Raw genomic sequence first — 17,897 nt, forward strand, 5'->3', positions numbered from 1 at the left:
AAAAATCACTGCCTGTACATGAGATCAAAGAAAACCCCAAACCCTTACACTGGTGATTAACGTTAATTAAATTAAATAAGTGGTGTTTAGACTCCATTATAGACTAAAAGAAAAAAATCTATGCCTGAAACAAGGCTTCATAATGTTTCAAGGTTTGTATTGTAAAAACAAAATTCAATGTTAAACATCATCTTATGAACTTCTGAAGTCTATCAATTTTACTTAAAGATATATAAAACACATAGAATTCTGCTGTATATATATATCATTACAGATTGGAACAGTTATCAGATCCACAGAATAAACCACAATAGAGTCAATTAAAATATAAATAGCTTTCTCTAAATAATTTTCAATTGCTAAAGTTGCCTAATAATGAATATGAAGTCACTTACCATCAGCATTGTAGCTCCAATTACACTAAATATATAAGCTCATCTATTTATAAGTTGATTACAATGTTAAGTTTTATCAATAATAGAATTATGGACTGCATATGTAAACTGTAATCATATATAATACAATGATATGAATACTCACAGATGAGACCAAAAATAAAGCAACTTAATGAAACAACGTAAATGGACCATTGAACATACCAATGATATAAATTCAATTAAATATTAATAAACAATATACATATATGTAATTCATTTTTTACTGCACAGGATGAAACTTTCACAGTCACTGTCCCATCTGCACAGCGACAGCATGAATATGCATGAAATTAGATATGACAGTGCTCAGTCCATTAATAATCTTGTCATCTGACTTGTGCAAAGTTTCAGCTCCTTGCCTCCAATGTGTTCATTCTATAAGTGAGAAGTGCGCAAGAAGAAAAAAAAACATGTTTTCATTGGGATTAAGTGGCTGAAAATTTGGGTGGATTTTCAGATATAGGAAGAAAGCAGCAATGAATGTAGAGTTTTGTTGCAAAGCAGAAAGCAGTGGGTGTAATGGTATGTGCACTGACCTTGAGGAGGGACTGTGGGTAGCCTGCTTTCGTAGGTAGCAGTTGCACAGAGGTTTGGGTTACAGCCTCTCTAGTCATCCATCATCTAAGCCTATTCTCCTCTTTGACAGCTTAGTACAAGGCCTGACATTTGACACCAAGACCCCAGGAGCAGACCCAACTGGGGCCCAGGGAGTTTGAAAAAAAAGGGAAGGTATACTGGGAACTATTAAAATAAGAAAATGCATCCTTAGATTGATCATAAATCACAACAACATTTGAAATATAAACTGCATGGTAAATATCCTGAATTCTAAGGGAAAGTAAAATTAGATTCACGTGGAACTGTGTATGATAGAAGCAGAGAATAGGGGAACTCTCTCAGCGTGACACCACTACCCAGTGCATTTGCTGGTTTCACAATGACAAGTGATATCCCCCTTTTTAATATTCTGGTGTAAGTTGAAGAATTTGCATGCTTCAATGAAGAGAAGAGCCAAACACAAAGGAGAACTGATGCAAAGTTTTTAAGCAGGGGCTTAACAATTAACACATCTCAATGGCCTTACATCAAGTAAGATAGTGAGACACAGAGGGAGAAATAAAAAGAGAGAGGGCTGTCCATAGCCCAGTGGTATGTCTAGTTGATTTTATTAGAGATTTTTCTTCAGCACTTTCACGGATTGACATCGGGGAGGAATTCACATGTCGAGACAGATAACATCTTACTGCTGGCAAAAGGGTCTATTCAGACTTATATGTTAGTTCGTTGATAACTTATTCTGAATTGCCTGGGACTGAAAGATAGACATTTCTCCTTTTATCTCCTTACACTTGCTCCCTGCATACTAAAACCCTACAGTGACACAGATACATCTCGTCACCCGGACACATAGGACAACGTGCTTACAGTCCGTGCAACTAAAGCCAGGATCCTTAAAGGTGATTTGAAAACTGGAAGCATTCTGTTATTAACATATACGCTTGTTCTGTTCATTTCAAATCAAGTTAGGATTTTAACCAAGATGAACTTGTTTCATTTTAATAAAGAGGCTATATAATATATACTGATTGTGACATTTTAGAATACTTACTGTACTGTGGTGTTTAACTAAATACTGTGACCACAGAAGACTGAAGAGAACGGCTCCTAATTTGTATCTACTGCAGTAAACAGGGGTTTAGAACCTTTCAGTGGCCAACTTGTTTTCCCATATGTGTTGTCCTTGCAGTTCTCAGTCAGATTATGAGGGGACGCAAAATGTGTAAATGTATATTGAGTCAAAGAGCTTTGGTTACTGAAAAATTTTTTAATACATATCCTTCCCAACTTCATTCCTGCAGGCACCAGAAACCTTTTGTCTTTATTAAATGAAATCAGTTTGTAATATTTCCAACAGGTTTGGTCACAGAGGTTTATCTTTATATGAAATTAAAATGCACTACTAATAAATTTGTGAATGATGGCAAACAAAATAAATAATGGAAGTTTTAATGGAGCGTGCAAGCCAAAAATTATGTCCCCAGGCATGTCATTGTGATTTCTTATACATGTAAAAGAGCATCATTGCCATAAAATGAGAAGGCAAATCTTGTTTTGTGTAACCACAATATACAACTGCCTAATTTACATCACAAAGTTGTAATTTGCATAGAATACAATTATGTCATAGAAATGCCATTGCACGTGATGTCACCATGACATAGATCACATCTGCTTTTCTCATTGTCCCTCCCTGCACATCAATGGCCCCCATTAAATATAAATATTTTCTCTATATTGGTACTTAATCATATTTTTTGTATTATAATTGGCTACCCACATTCCCTCCTTAAGCTCAGTGCACATACCATTACATCCACTGCTTTTTGCTTTGCAACAAGACTCTTTTTTCAATGCAATCGTATAGAATCTTTATATCAAGACATCCCAAATCACTTCATAATGATTTCTTTTTGAAGTGCACTGATTGTTTAAAAAAAACTCTGCACTTTGTACCTAACTTTCTCTCTCTCTTTGACAGATCCCTCATACTAAGATCAATGCTGTGTGACCTCAGTGTCCTGTTTGACTCTCTGCTGAACTGCAAAATTCACATCTTCACGACCACTGATTACCGATTTGCACCTCTGTAGCATCACACATCTCTGCCCGTACCTCCTCACTATTACCACTCATGCTTATTCAGGGATCACTGGGGTAATCTTAATTTTTGGAAGTAGTGTACAATGGATATCGGATCTGTCTCCCATTATGCACCTTCTCCCAGTTTTTCCATTGACTTCAATGTCAAATACATAACACAATAAAAAATAGATTCATACCTCGCAATCCATCCCAAAAATATTCCCCTACCAATCTGAAGCTGACAAATATTTGAAAATATTTCTATTACTTGTTTCATTATTGCTTCTTCCTTGTCCCACTCCTGTGCTTTCCCCCAACCCATTATGTATGGGCTAAAGGCCGGCTCAGGTCTGCAAAGGAAACCCGACCCGAGCCCAACAGAACCACAGCCGACCCGAGCCTGACCCGGCCCGAGTCCTTTCATTTTTTCCCGCACCCGACTCAACCCAACGCGACCATCAGTTAACCTACGTTCCTTTTTTCACTTTGTTGCTTATCTGCATAAGCTTAAAATAACTGTAACAAAACCACCTTTCAAGTTCAAAAAGTACATCAACATTAGAGCCACTTACCGGAGGTGGTGATAGAGCGTGTCCGACCCAGCCTGACCCGATCCGAGTCCGAATGCCGGACCCGGAGGTGCGACCCGACCCGAACCCGACACATGTCGTCGGGTCCCGTCGGGTTTGGGTCAGGTAGCCGGCCTTTAGTATGGGCCCCAACAATGAGGAAGAGAAGCCCTGGAAACGGAACCATAAGCTTTGGCCAGCACCATCCTTACGTATCCTAGAATGTGAGGGAGAGTGGCCCAGGTTGATCAGCTGTTCTTTGCTGTGGGGAAATGCCTGGCTTCAGCTCTGGTGCTCACGGTATAGGAAACCTTGGACACTGTATAGACAAACTCCATTTAATATCACAACTTGCCACCCTGCACCGAAAAAACACATTTTAAACACATATATGGTTGTTGCAGTCAGTCTCATTGCAATTGTCACCCAATTATCTTAAAGAAAATATACCTTTTAGAAATGGACAGCTGTATCGAAATGATCTGAATTTAAATTTTTCAACAATAAAAATCTATTTCGATCTGGACTGTGCATTAGTCCCCTTTGGCTTGCTATTTCCAGTGGTTATACTCACTGATGCAACGCAAATTCATTTAACTAAACCTCGATTTTAATCTAATCCACCTGATGGGAGTCAATAAAGCATAAAAATGGGTCAGGGTGTAAAAAAGGCATTCAACACCAATCAGTCCTGTTCCCGTCATGTGCGTTAGGTTAAAATTGGATCTTTACCTTTTTCTTTCCCCAAGTTTAATTAATTCTTTCAGCAAAGAAAATTACAAAAGTTTCTTCAAAACAAAATAGACAAAATAACTAAAAGCTGGAGCTTTCCGTTACAAGTTTTTCTCATATAGTTTGTGGGGCGCGGGGTGAGTGGAGAGGTGGGGGAAAGCATGGTTTGCTCTTTTGTGACTTACAAAAGAATTATTTGCAGAGTAACTAGTTTTTCAAAGTCCTTTGTCCCTCAGTTTACAAAATAAGAATACATTTGAGTATTAAAATAACATTCAACTGGCATTTCAAGTGTTCTGGTATCACAGCAGCTATTCCAGATGAGTGTATCCTGCCTGATGCAGAGCTTCCAATAGACCTAATATAAAAATATTACCTGTAGTGAGCACGAGAACGGAATCAAACTGCAAACCCTAAGCTGATTTGGGCTAGCCCTGGATTAATCCCATTTTACCTGAATTTGACCTAGTTTAGACCCTATTTCCTTTAAAAATAACTGCATGACACCATTTTCATGTTCCTCTTTCCCTTGTGTTCCTCTGTGCATGTGCAGCTATTTTTCATGTCTTGCCACACCATACATCATTCCCCACTGGTGTGGCAGTTGCAGGACTGGGAATTGGTTGTGTCTTGTTATGTAGTTTTTGTTTCTTGACTCTATTCTATTTTTAATTTACTTCGTGCAGTCTAATGGTGAGTATATAGCCTTACTCTCTGACCACCTTGGTAGTCTAGTTGATCAGGTAGGGGTGGGAGGAATGGGGTGGGGGGGGGGGGTGGTGGTGGAGGAGAAGGTTACTGATGGTGATTTTGGTAGATAGATGCAACCAACCCTTGGAGAAGACACATCCAGATTATTTTGCATCAAGTAAAACATAGACACTTGCTTTCATTATCACATTTTGTCTTTGTTTTCAGCTTCCAAATATTAGAATTATAGGAATGACACATAAACAAGTTGATAGATTCATGCCTATCCACAACATCGTTAGCCAACTAAGCTTGACTTGCTGATGTCAACTCTTGGTGGTGATATTATATTTCTGAGCTGCTTGTCCCTTATCAGATTTTCCAATAACGAGACAGATGGATTGCATTTTGGGATGGCAAAGGACCCCAAGATTTTTATACATTAATCCATTCTACTCTTCATAGACAGTAAAATCATCAAGAACAAACAGCGTCCTAAACCTGGAATAATTGAGTCTGTTTCAGATAACCATGTTTTATAGAATGGTATGCTGCTTAGGTTTCTTTGTTCAGCATCTATTTGGTTCAAGTATTGGACTGTGAGTCATGAATGGATTGTTCATTCAATCCAAAAAAAACCCATTCCCTTCTAAATTGACGTCTGCTACAGGTGCAGGTATTTTACATTCAAACTGAATGAACTATAAGAAAAACTTGGCTGGAGTAGTTAGTTTGGATCAACAATCGCTGTAATTCCCATTCAAGCCTAATTAAAGATTTTTGTTATTCTGTAGGGATGGAGGAAATAGCATGATTAAAGCTAAGCCACTACCATGAAAGCAGATCCGTGCCCTCATTGATAGTGACAGATATGCAAATCCTTTGCAATCCTTATCGTAATGATGATTTTATAGAGTTTTAACATGTTTGCCTTTGGATGTCATTTAGTTATTTCGAAGGCAGAGCAATTTTGAAATGGGTAGTTGGAAGCGGATCTTTTTTAAAGCATGACCCCAGGGACAATATATAGTAGAAGGTAGATGGAGGTAGGCCATCAAAAGTTAGTCTCAAAGGAAATGATGCAAACACCTAGAGGATCTCTGAATCAACCCATACCACAATAAATTAGTCCAAAAAAAAACGATGCTATGGTCTTTTGCAGTTGCTGCTTGCAGGTGCTGGTTCCTGGCATTGTACCAAGTGTGTTGTGCACCATAACAACCATAAGACAGCAGTTGAGACTTCTTGTGACTTTACAATAAATATAATTTGAAATAGATTCAATAGGGGAAACCTCATAAGAAGGATCCCACTTTTGATCCATTTCAAATATACTTGTCAGTAAATCACATTGTGCTTGATCAATCTGTCAATATTTTTGCTATAAATCAATGCACTCTAACAAGAAAAGCATGGCTCAATTAAGCCTGAATAGACATCAAGGGACCTTCAAATAATCTGATATGAAATAGGTACAGACAGAGCTGTAAAATATAATTGTACCATAAGTTAATATAGCCACAGATTTTCTTTACCATTCCTTTGAAACTTGAGTAAAAATGATATTATGCATAAACAGCACTCTTACTACACTGGTAGCTTGTAAAGCATTGAGTGAAGCCAGAGATATTTCCAATTGTGTGGTTTCAGGATTGCTAGCATTTTAATTTGGTGTGTCAGCTTTGGCTCAGTTGGTAGCACATGCCTCTGAGTCATAGGGTTCTGGGTTTAAGTCCCACTCCAGGACTTGAGCACACAAATCAAGGCTGATGCTCCAGTGCAGTACTGAGGGTGGACTGTCGGAGGTTCTGCCTTTTGGATGAGATGTTAAACTGAGGCCCCGTCTGCCATCTCAGGTGGATGTAAAAGATCCCATGGCACTATTTAAAAGATGAGCAGGGGAATTATCAATGGTGTCCTAGCTAATATTTATCCCTTGATCAACATCACAAAAAACAATTATTTGATCATTTTCACACTGCTGTTTGTGGGAGCTTGCAGTGCACAAATCGGTTGCCATGCTTCCTACATTACAACAGTGTCTATATTCTGAAAGTACTTAATTGGCTGAAAAGCACTTTGAGAGATCAGGTGGTTGTGAAAGGCACTCTATAAATCAAGTCTTTCTTTTCTTTCTTTAATTGTGTAGGATTTCTAAAATATTCCTTGAATAAGTACCTTTAAATGCTATATGAAAGAAAAAGAAAAGAAAATATTACATTTGTATAATGCCTTTCACAACCTCTGGATGTCTCAAATTGCTTTTCAGCTAATTAATTACTTCTAATGTATAGGGGGGAATTTTATCCTGGCGACGGGAGTCTCGACGTCAGCAGAAACCGACGCTGAGATCCCCATGTCGCCTCTTTTCCGGAAGGCTCACCGTATTTAGTGCCAATCAGGCACTTAAGTGGACAGCAGTGGGCCTTCCATAGGATCTAGGACCCTGTCGCCAGATGTCCTGCCCTTGGAGAGCTGCCGGCCAATCAGAGGCTGGCAGCTGCAGCGCCACCGCGGAGGTGGTGGCTGCTGCTGGAAGTAACCACCCTGGAGGCTAAGGAGCTTCGCTGGAGCCAGGCCTCACTTAGGTCAGGGTGGGAGGGGTCTCGCAGGGTGGGGTTCACAGGGGAGGGTGAAGAGGGGGCTTGGCAGCAAGGGCAGGGGGCTGGCCTTCAGCAGGACCCCCCTTCCTGATGCCAGGCCCTTTGTTCAGACACTGTGCCTTTGAACAAGGGACTCTGCCACCTGCCCCCAGCCCCTCCGCTCCGGAGCTGAGAAGCAGCCCACACGGTTTTCTGTGGTGTGCTTCCCGTGCGGTGACAGGGTCGCCCATTTCCGGCTAATTGTGGCTGTAGGAAGAAGAGAGCCTTAATTGGGGGTTAATTACCCAGTTATAGGCCTTAATTGGCGGTGGGGCAGGAAGGACGTTCTCAGGCTTTCCTGCCCTAGACTAAATTTTGGCAGAGGCAGGTTGGCGGTGGAACTGCCCCCACCACCATCCCACCCGATTTTATGCTCTCCCTGCTTCCAAACCCACCATGGGGGAAGAGTATAAAATTCCCCCCATAGTCACTGTTGTAATGTAGGAAACAAGGTGGTTGTACACAGCAAGATCCCAAAGATAGCAATGTGGTAAAGACTGGATAATCTGTTATAGTGATGGAACAAATATTGGCCACGTCACCAAGGAGAACACATCTGCCCTTAAGTGAAACATGAATGTAGCTAGTACCTAGTACCTCTCCATGTTGTTTCATTAACCACATTAGACAACTGCATGTGTCCAGCCTCACCTAAATTGAATTTTTTCAAAACCTGTATTTTTGTTTCAATTATGCACAGAAGAGATGGGACAACATCCTGTTTATTGATGGTTTCACAGTTTATTTTGAGGGACAAACTTCAATAAGAAAACAGCATGACTGAATGTTTTGAATCCTAGCCTGCTCCTTTTAACACTATGCACCAATTCAGTACAGTGACTCTAGTCCCAGTAGTAGATGGCAGTTAAAAGTTTGAATGGCCCTTGTGCAAGTGCGGATCTTTGGAATGTCCTGTGCCATTGGAAAGTGGGATAGGAATTAGTGTCAGCAATATTATCATAATAAAGCTTAATGGACTCATATAAGATTCCTCTGTTATTTTAATATATGCTCACTTAAGATAGCAAAACAGAGCATTAAGAGTAAAGTACACTGAGACAATAATTTCTACTCTAGTAGGTTTAATGAGAACTTGTGCCTTTCCACTGACAAAAACTAGGCTCAGTGCTTTCTAGAATTATCAGCAGAATATTTTTCTTTACGATATCACTTAAGTGCGAGAGCTCCTTTTGCAGAACAATGTCGCACAGGTTTACTTTTACTGTATTTGTCTGGGTACAATCAAGGAGGAAAATTGGGTGGTGGAATTAAACACTCATAGCAGAGCCTGTCAGATACTTTGCCTTTCACTTAAATGGATGGAAAAGCAGCCAGGCTCCATTATGCAAGTACCATCCCTCCTTCTCGATTTTCCTCTGTGATGTTCAAATGATACTTTGTGTGTAAGTACAATAAGGGGGAAGTCAGCATCCTTCACTTCCCTGACGATCTAATGAGGTATTGTTTTCATCAGTGTATTCAAATATAACAAAATGCTTCTTCAATATCTTCAGGACTTCAAGGATATTTCTGCTCAAATAAAAAAATAAGATAGGGGCTCCCTTGAAGATGTATTGTGTAAATGCATGGCCTAGTTAAGCACTGGACCATGCTGACTGGGAAAGTCCCACATTCATCCTCTGGTCTGCACTGAGCTTGCTGACCTCGATCAGGGCTGATTCAGTGGGGCAGTGGAATTTAGTCCAAGAATCCCAAGGAGGGGAAAATAAAATACACAGGGGCCTGGCACCTGATTGCTCCCCAGAAGCATTGGGAAAGTTGGTATTTTGACACTGGGTGAGAAGAGGAGCAGGCTCAACTGTAATGGCTTCTTCTCCTATCTGCTGAACATTCTGCAGGCATTCACTATCTGGACTCACACACAAAAGCCTCGGCCTTCTTTTACTTGCCCCCCACCCCACCCCGGCATGATCCTTCATTGTTCTGGAGGTGATGTTTCTGGCGCTGGGATTTCTGTCCCTTTAAAGACATGGGTCCCACCTCCAAGAGCTGCTGACCAATCACAGGGCCGGCAGCTCACCAGTATCGGCAGCGCCACCGGGAGCACTGGCCACTGCCGGTATTGCAGAGGCCTTGGACCCAGGCCCAGTGCCGGAACCCCGGACCTCAGTTAAGTGAAGTGGAGTTGCTGAGGCCATGCCGTTATGCCCCGGCAAGGAGAGTTGGGGAGATGGTTGTAAAGTCCAGAGGTGGGGGGGCGGGGGGGGGGGTGTCCTGGGAGCTGCATAGTTTCCCGGCTGGGGCCCTCAGTGGGGCACAGATTGCCCACAGAGGAGGGACCACCCACCAACCACCCCCCACCCCCCATCAGCCCCAGGCCCGCAGGGAGAGAGTCTCATTTTACAAGGTGTCCTCCCCAGGTGACGGCGACCTCCTCTGCCTCTGGTTAAATCCCAGCGAGGGGGCGGGGGGTGGGGGTGGGAAAGGCCCTTAAATGGCCATTAATAGAACACTTAAGGGACTTGGTTGACCTCTGGGCGGGAAGGCCATCGTCGGCCTATTATGCCCCTGGGAAAATCGCTTGGCAACAGGGCAGCAACAGGCCCTCCAACCCCGCCTCCCCTGTCACTCGTCGTGATTCTATGGGCCTCCCATCTCTGACCCCGCCTTAGGGGAGGGGCCCATAAAATCCAGCCCAAAGATTGGCCACAGGGGCAAAGTCTCAGAGGACATGTGATGCCATGAAATCTGCTAGCATTTGCCACATGGTGATGTGGACCTAAAAAGAAAGAAAATAACTGTAACATTGAGGGTGAAGAAAGTACTTTTTTAAGTAAGGGACATGTTCGGCCAATTTTCAAAATATCTGGGGATCTGTAATACAATTTTCAGAATGCCAGTTGTTTAACTTACAAAAGAGTTTTTTTTCATGACACCATAATATTTTTTAAAATCCAACTTGGAATTGTGAAACAGGAAAAAAAATCCCCATGTCTGTTTGGGAAGCAGGCGACTTTAGTGGATATTTTTGTCAAAGCAAAAAACCTGCCAATTGTCATCCCAGAAACAGAACTTTGTTGGTTTAAACATGATGTTCAGAATTTGTAGGAAACAGATTAGGGCACCATAAAGTTGTTCCACTATAATGATAATGTTGATGATGACACTGATAAAGAAGAATTTCTGATATTTATTAATGCTGATGTCGAACAGGTTGTAGTTAATTCTGTTTAATACTACTTTTCTGTAATATCGGCCCGACGTACTGGAATCAAGAGGCAGGGGCCCAAAATTTGTTGTGGGGTTCTCCCTGTCTCTGCTCTAAGTTCAGCAGGAGATCAGTAGAACCATTGGAGAATGGCATAACCAGCTATTTTTAGTCATCTTTGCCATTTCATTGCATGTTGTGCCAATCTCCTGCCAGAGAGCCCCAATGGAAATTCCAGGTGGACTTGTTTTTTCTGATGGCCAAAGATTTAGGCTGGAATTTTACATTGGGCAGGAGGCCCCACCCACCAGCCAAAAGGTCATGGGTGAACCCACATCCGCTGGGCCTGGGGAGCTACGCTGGGATTTGTCGCTCCCCAGGCCCTTAATTGGTCTTGGGCAGGGCCTCCATCTCCTTGAGGCAGGAAGTCCCGCCTAATGGAGCTTCCGGCCAATCAGCAGGCCGACAGCTCTTAGTCGCAGCAGTGCCACTGGGAGCAGTGGTCATTGCTGGGACTACACCCAGCCGTGACAAGCAAGATGAAGGACGACCCCGGAACGAAGGTAAGTTTTTGGGGCCTCGCTGGGGACAATCAGCGGGCTCCTTTGAAGCAAGGGGCATCAGTTGGCACAGGTGGGGGGGGGAAGAATGTTGTGCGGTGGTGCGGTTGGGGCTTCGGGGCAGCCCTCCATGGGGTAAAGGGTGTCCGAGCAGGAGGGCCCACCCCCCAGCCTGTAAGAAGGCCATCAGTTTATACCTGGCAGTGTTCTTAGGGCCTTTGCCATCTGCCTGCTGACGGTAAAATACCCATGGTGGTGGAAGGAGGCCCTTAAGTGGCAGTTAATTGACCACTTAAGGGCTTTTATTGTCCTGGGGTGGACGGGCCATTTCTCAGTGACGCCACCCCCCATAAAATTGCAGCAGGGGTGGAAGGGGGTCAGGAATGGCTCCCCCCCACCCCCGCAGCCTCCCACTTGATTGTATGTCTCCCCTACCACCAGCCTGCTCACTAGGGGGCCATAAAACTCCGGCTTTAGGTAAAAATGTTCCATTTGGGCTAATCATGGGAGGTGAGTGATTATACAATGGTTTACATGGTACATGGGATGGATTGCATCCCACGAGTCACATTTTGAGCTTGATTCCCTAACTGGTTGCCCCAGGAAGAGAACACAGGTCAGGAAATTTCAGTCCCATAGCCTCTGATTTTCTCACCTTCTGAATAGTTGGAAAATTAGGAGTTGTGGCCTTGCGATCTCCACACCAACAATCGCTATGACGACCATTCCTTGCAGAGAGCAGTTGGCCAAGAGTTTCAACTCTTATTTGTTTTTTTGATTGTTCAGTGACAATCCATACTATTTCAGCCTGTTGCATACACTGTGGCACAGAACAGTGTTTATTCCTACAATTCATCACACCTTGAGTTCACGATCTTGGTCAGGTTGGGTGAAATGGGTGAAATGGGGAGTGGAGACAAGATGGCCTCCTGCGCATAAGGGGCAAAAGTAGTGAACAAATTAACTCGTCAAAGGTTTAAACTAGTATTTGACGGAGGCTGGAGGAGTACGGTTAGACAGTTATCTGCAGAATGAAGCATCATACTGGGTCACTTAAATAAGAGAGAAAATATAATGAGGAGGGGGAAGGTTCTGCATTTTGCTGCAACCTGTAAAAACACTAATATTAAAATAAACATTCAATTGTCAGAAGCAAATAAAAGAGATAAAGGGACATTTTCAGTCTCAGTAAGACTCAAACTTGCCTCCTTTTGTACTTTTATCTGTGTCTACCTTAACAGCCTAGATTTTGTTGGAGTGGGGCATCTCACAGCATGTCCCATTTGTTAGACTTCTTTCCCACATCCTTCAGCTTGAAAAAGTTTTACGCCACCAATTTCTGGAAGTGCGAGCTGATAATGGCACTGTTAGGGTGACGGAGCACCTGAGACCTTGGTGAGTGGCAGGACTAACCGTCTTTCTCCTTAATGAGTTTTAAGGATTGAGTAAAAAGCAGAGGGATGATGGAAATAGGGTGAATTAAGAGAAACAAGAGACAGAAAGGAAAAGTAAGAAAATAAATAATAAAAATTTAAATTTTAAAAACCATTTACTATCTGCAAGAACGAGACTCCACAGTTTCAGTTGTTCCCTTTCTGGACCTGCAAGGTTCAGAGGCATTGCAGAGCATAAATCTCATCATTAAAAGGGTCCTTACATTGTTAAGTACCAGCCCTTACTTTCTGCAGCAAGTTTAATTCACTTTAACAGTGCAAATGCTGCCATTTCTGGAAACTCACGGGGAGGTTGATGATGAGCTGCAGTTTTTGTGAGGCTTATGGCAGAGCGATACAAATCGTTCAGAAATTTGTGGTGATTCACAACTCATGAGTAATGTTCCGTTGAAAATGCTGTTGGCGTGTGCAGCCAGTTATTTCAAAGTGTAGTACCTTTACATTTTTCTGCATGGCCTCTGGCAGGTGTGGTATTTAACACGGACCAAGGCCTGCGTGGTACCTTCCATGCTGCATGCTCATGCACGCACCCAGATTAGCGGGAATATTGCTCATGGCATATCTCCCCCTCCACGAATTACTGGATTACTTAAACACTAATAACAGCGGGCACATAAAATTTGCTGTTAATTTCCCTGCAAATTCTGGGCCAATGAATTTTTAGAAAATAGCATTTGTCTAGATTTAAAATGTTTGTCACAATTGTATTTTATGTTTAAATATACCTAACATGTTTAATAATTTAAAGAATGTGTAAAATGAGAAATGTAGAAAAAAATCCAGCGAAATTTTTAAATGTCTTTCGGGTCGCAAATACAGTTACTCTTCCAAGGTAAATGTTTGTGCCTGAGAGAAATGCTGTGCACATTTGTGTCATCAGTACAAGCACCTCTGCAGATACATCCATTAGATCATGTCCTGGTTTGGACCTAAATCAACGAATTACAAGCAGTGCCATATGGTTAATTTTTAAACTGGCTGATCTTGTGTTTAATAATAAAGTGGGAGGCCGGGAACAGTGAAAGCTGTGTCTAAAGGGCAGCGCATCATCTTATTAGTCGAAAGTGACTTAATTGGGTGGAGGGGGGAGGGGGAGTGATGGGGGAAATCTAGTCATTCTGTGCCAGTCGCATTATCCTCTCCAGTGACTTCGGCAATCTTTGTAACAAATTGTGCTCATTCAGTGGTCAAACTGCAGTCGTATGAGTCCTGCCAGGAACACTGGTGCAAAAGATCATCCATTCTGTGAATTAAACTCATCCCGCTTTATTCCTGCTAATAGCCCTCCCAACAAAGCTGCATTTGTTAGGTCACTGTGCATTTCTGGGTTTTTGAGATGAGGACAATATGCTTTAAGTTGCTAGATCTTAATAAGCATTAAAATCAAATCCTCCCTGCCGGTCTCATCTTTCTATCTTTTCTGTTTCCTATCTGTCTCTTTGTGCATATCCGTGTTCTCATTTCTGTTTTTCTTTTCTTCCTTTTATTTCTTTCTCCTTCCTTCCTTCCCTCCCTCACTCAGTCACTGCCAGTATATATAAACTCCTCGGATGAAACTCCATAGATTTCTGCCTTGCCGATAGGGTACTAAGGAAGTCAGACAGATAACAGCCTGCCATAAGCTCCACTACTGAAGCAGCTAATCTCAGCATGATGTTGAGACAGTGGGAGGCCATTTTCTCAGCAAATACTGACAGCTGCTTCATGCAAAAAAAAGAGTCAAATCTATCTGCAGAGCATGAAGCCGAGAACGGGCAGGGTGAGAAGAGCATGATTGATGGAGTTATGGTTGGCCTGTAAAGGGCAGCTGGGAGTGCAGGGAAATAATCAGGAAAGGGCGGCCAACACGAGCTCTCCGACGGGAAAAATGAATCCTGCACCTCAACATTATTAAGTTGTCAGGAGCAGTGATGATGAAAATCTGAAGGTCAGGCATAACAAGAGGCACCTTACAGGGGTCCTGACCTTCAGAAGTGCTATGTTCTTGTTTATCTGCACCTGACCTCTCTGCACAATTCTTCATTTGATAAGGGTTTGTTTTTTCATAATCTGTATACCGAGTGATATTGGACTTCCTCTAAAACTGATTGCCGAGGCTGTGAGCTATGCACACAACAGGAGATAATAAACAAAAGGACACACAAGGGATGTGAATAGAGTGCAATAGAGCTGGATAAAAGTAGGCATTCAGCAGATGAAAGATTTTAGTAATATGCTTTTGGTGTACATCTGTTTGTAGCATCTTAAAATAATGTTCAAACATAACATTATTCTGAATGAATCACTAGTTTCCGAGCATTAATATAAGTAATATAGTTGTGTATTTTGGAATCATTTTAATCATAATGGAAACAGTTCTGGAGATTTCCTAATGGCCATCTGTGATGTTTCCATGCAGGTGGGGATTGAAACATCACTTTTGATTAGAGTATAGTGGATATTGTGGATTCTACAAATGGCAGTGAACTTGTTTGTGAATATTTATAATAATGTTCAAACATCTGTGAATGAATATTCAAATTAGAAATTCATATTTATTGCAGCCCTAACATATGAAAATAACGCCAACATTTCTCGTCTAACAGTAACGTAGTTAGAATTAGAATCTTATATTTCAGGTATGAGTACAAGGGAGAGCCCACCTTACCTTCCTGAATGAAGTACAATCAATAATGCATTTCTAATTATTAGCTGTAAATTTTATTTCATGCTCTAATGTGTTGTTATTTTTCCTCTGTACCTTTTCCTTTTTATGTCTTATGACTGATAAAAAAACAACCTTTTAGTTTTTCTAAGCCATGGATGAAAATTCAGGTTTCCCCTAATTATGTAAATGGTGCTGGTAATGAAAAAAAGCAACAAAATGGCCAGGATTTTCCAAACAGTCCAGTCACATTCCAAATTCCCCATGTGAGCAAACTATTCAAATAGGAGCATAGAAGTTGAACAGAATTCAAAATGTGTTAACACCTGCAGTACGTTAATTAAGCACATTAAAGGTGTTCCTTTAAGATTTCCCCTCTTGAGAGATGTCCTTCTTAGTTCAGGCCTTTATTAATACTAGCAGATCTCCCAATACGTTGCTCATGCTAAGTGCAGGATATGCTGTTTCGTAAGAGTGTTAAGCTATTTAATACACAATGTATTTATTCTGCCACTTAAGTGGAGCTGCGTGTAATCCAGCCTGGCCCTTTAAAGCCTGAAAGTCTAATTTGTATAAATAGGCACAACCTGAAGTGGGTTGGGGTTGTCAGTTAGCAACGAGCAGCTCCTCCACAAGGGTAGAAAACCATCAGGAAATGGCTGGGTTTCCTTCCTCCTTGCTTTAATACTTTAAAAAATTGTTTTGCATCCATAACAAAATGTGGCAATTTGAAATGTGCTGGACATGAAACAGGCACAAGACTTTCTGTTTGATAGTGTCCACTGGTTCTAGGCCAAAACTGGTCTGAATGAAATTTGTTCATCAATATTTTGCTCTGCTGCTGAAAGTTCTACTTACATGCTAGGCCTGTAAGTATCTATCTCTGGCTCTCCATTGTATCTATCAATATCTTGAGCTAGGCTTCAAGGGTCATAGACCTGAAATATTAACTCTCTTTCTCTCTCTACACAGATGCTGCCTGACCTGCTGAGTATTTCCAGCACGTTCTGTTCTCATTTCAGAGTTCCAGCATCTGCAGTATTTTGCTCTTTTTGATTTGATCCTTGTTGCTTTTGAGATAGTGGGCAGTTGTTCTAACAGATGAAATAAACCCCCAAAGACTGCAGAAAGTGAGATCTGTGACCAAATCTAGTGCAGGGCTCTCTGGTGGGTCACAATCGGGGTCCCTGACAGTCTGGTGGGAGGGGAATTATAACGTTTCAGTGTGAGAACATTTGATCTCTCCTTATCCAGTAGTGGCAAAATATCCCTTAGTCTTCAGCAGTCTTCTAGTATTTATGTACCTAGGTCCCTGGTGACCTTTTGAAGGCTGCTCTTGCTCAGTCAGCCTTTTAACATTTTAACACTAATTTTAATGAACTAGATTTGTCTTTTTCAATACCAGGCTTGAATAGTCTCACCCACTCACCCCTAATATACATTACAAAAAGGTTAGCAAAGTGATTACAACAACAACTTGGATTTATATAGGCCCTTTATCATAAATAAATGTCCCAAGGTGCTTCAACGGGGCGTGATAAAACAAAATATGACACCGAGCTACATAAGTAGATATTAGGGCAGATGACCAAAAGCCTGGTCAAAGAGGTACGTTTTAAGGAGTATCTTAAAGGAAGAACGTGAGGGAGAGAGTCAGAGAGGTTTTGGGAGGGATTTCCAGAGCTTAGGGCCCAGGCAGCTGAAGGCATGGTCACCAATGGTGGAGCGTTAAAATCCTGAATTAGGGGAGTGCAGATATCTTGGAAGGTTGTAGGGCTGGAGGAAATTATAGAGAAAGTGAGGGGCAAGGCCATGGAGGGATTTGAAAACAAAGGGCTGGATTTTAAGGAGCCTTCAATGTCAGGATCCGTGGATGGGAGGGTCCTGAAGATGGCTCCAAATGAGGCCTGCCACAGACCTCGACGCCGACAAGGCCCAGCCCGATTCTCCCGGCGGTGGCGAGGCACTGTGATGGCACCACCTCCCCCCCCCCGACAACCGCCGCTCGATGAGGGGACCACAATCAGCATATACAAATAAATAAAACTAATACATTTACATGTACTTACCCTTAACCTTGAGGGCCTGCCGTAATCTTCAGCCCGGTGGCCAGCACTCCTGCGTCTTCGGATCCCCATCCGGGGAAATGAGGCGCCACACTGGTGGGGAAGGAGGAGGAGGTAAGTTTATCAGTGCGGGGGGCAGGACGGGCTCAAATAAACATCATAGGTGTAGGGCATGGTGGGAAGGGTTGTACTTTAAACTTTGTGCAGTTTGGGGAGGAAGGTCAGATGGTAAAGTTAAGTGTTTTGGGGGTGGGGGGTGGTGGTGAAGGGCAATAGTTAACATAATTGTTA

At 42.2% G+C, this 17,897-nt stretch overlaps 1 long non-coding RNA gene across 2 annotated transcripts in view; it reads right to left on the minus strand.

Moving 5' to 3' along the window:
* The window catches only part of LOC137352412 (uncharacterized), a 32,062-nt gene extending 14,375 nt beyond the window's left edge, over positions 1–17,687 (minus strand). For both annotated transcript variants that reach the window (XR_010969709.1, XR_010969708.1), the window contains exon 1: positions 17,610–17,687. This is a non-coding gene — a long non-coding RNA (uncharacterized lncRNA). The remainder of the gene's footprint in view (positions 1–17,609) is intronic.
* Positions 17,688–17,897: the final 210 nt, after the last annotated feature.

Source organism: Heterodontus francisci, chromosome 38, assembly GCF_036365525.1.
Source record: "Heterodontus francisci isolate sHetFra1 chromosome 38, sHetFra1.hap1, whole genome shotgun sequence".
In the NCBI taxonomy this organism is placed as follows: Eukaryota; Metazoa; Chordata; class Chondrichthyes; order Heterodontiformes; family Heterodontidae; genus Heterodontus; species Heterodontus francisci.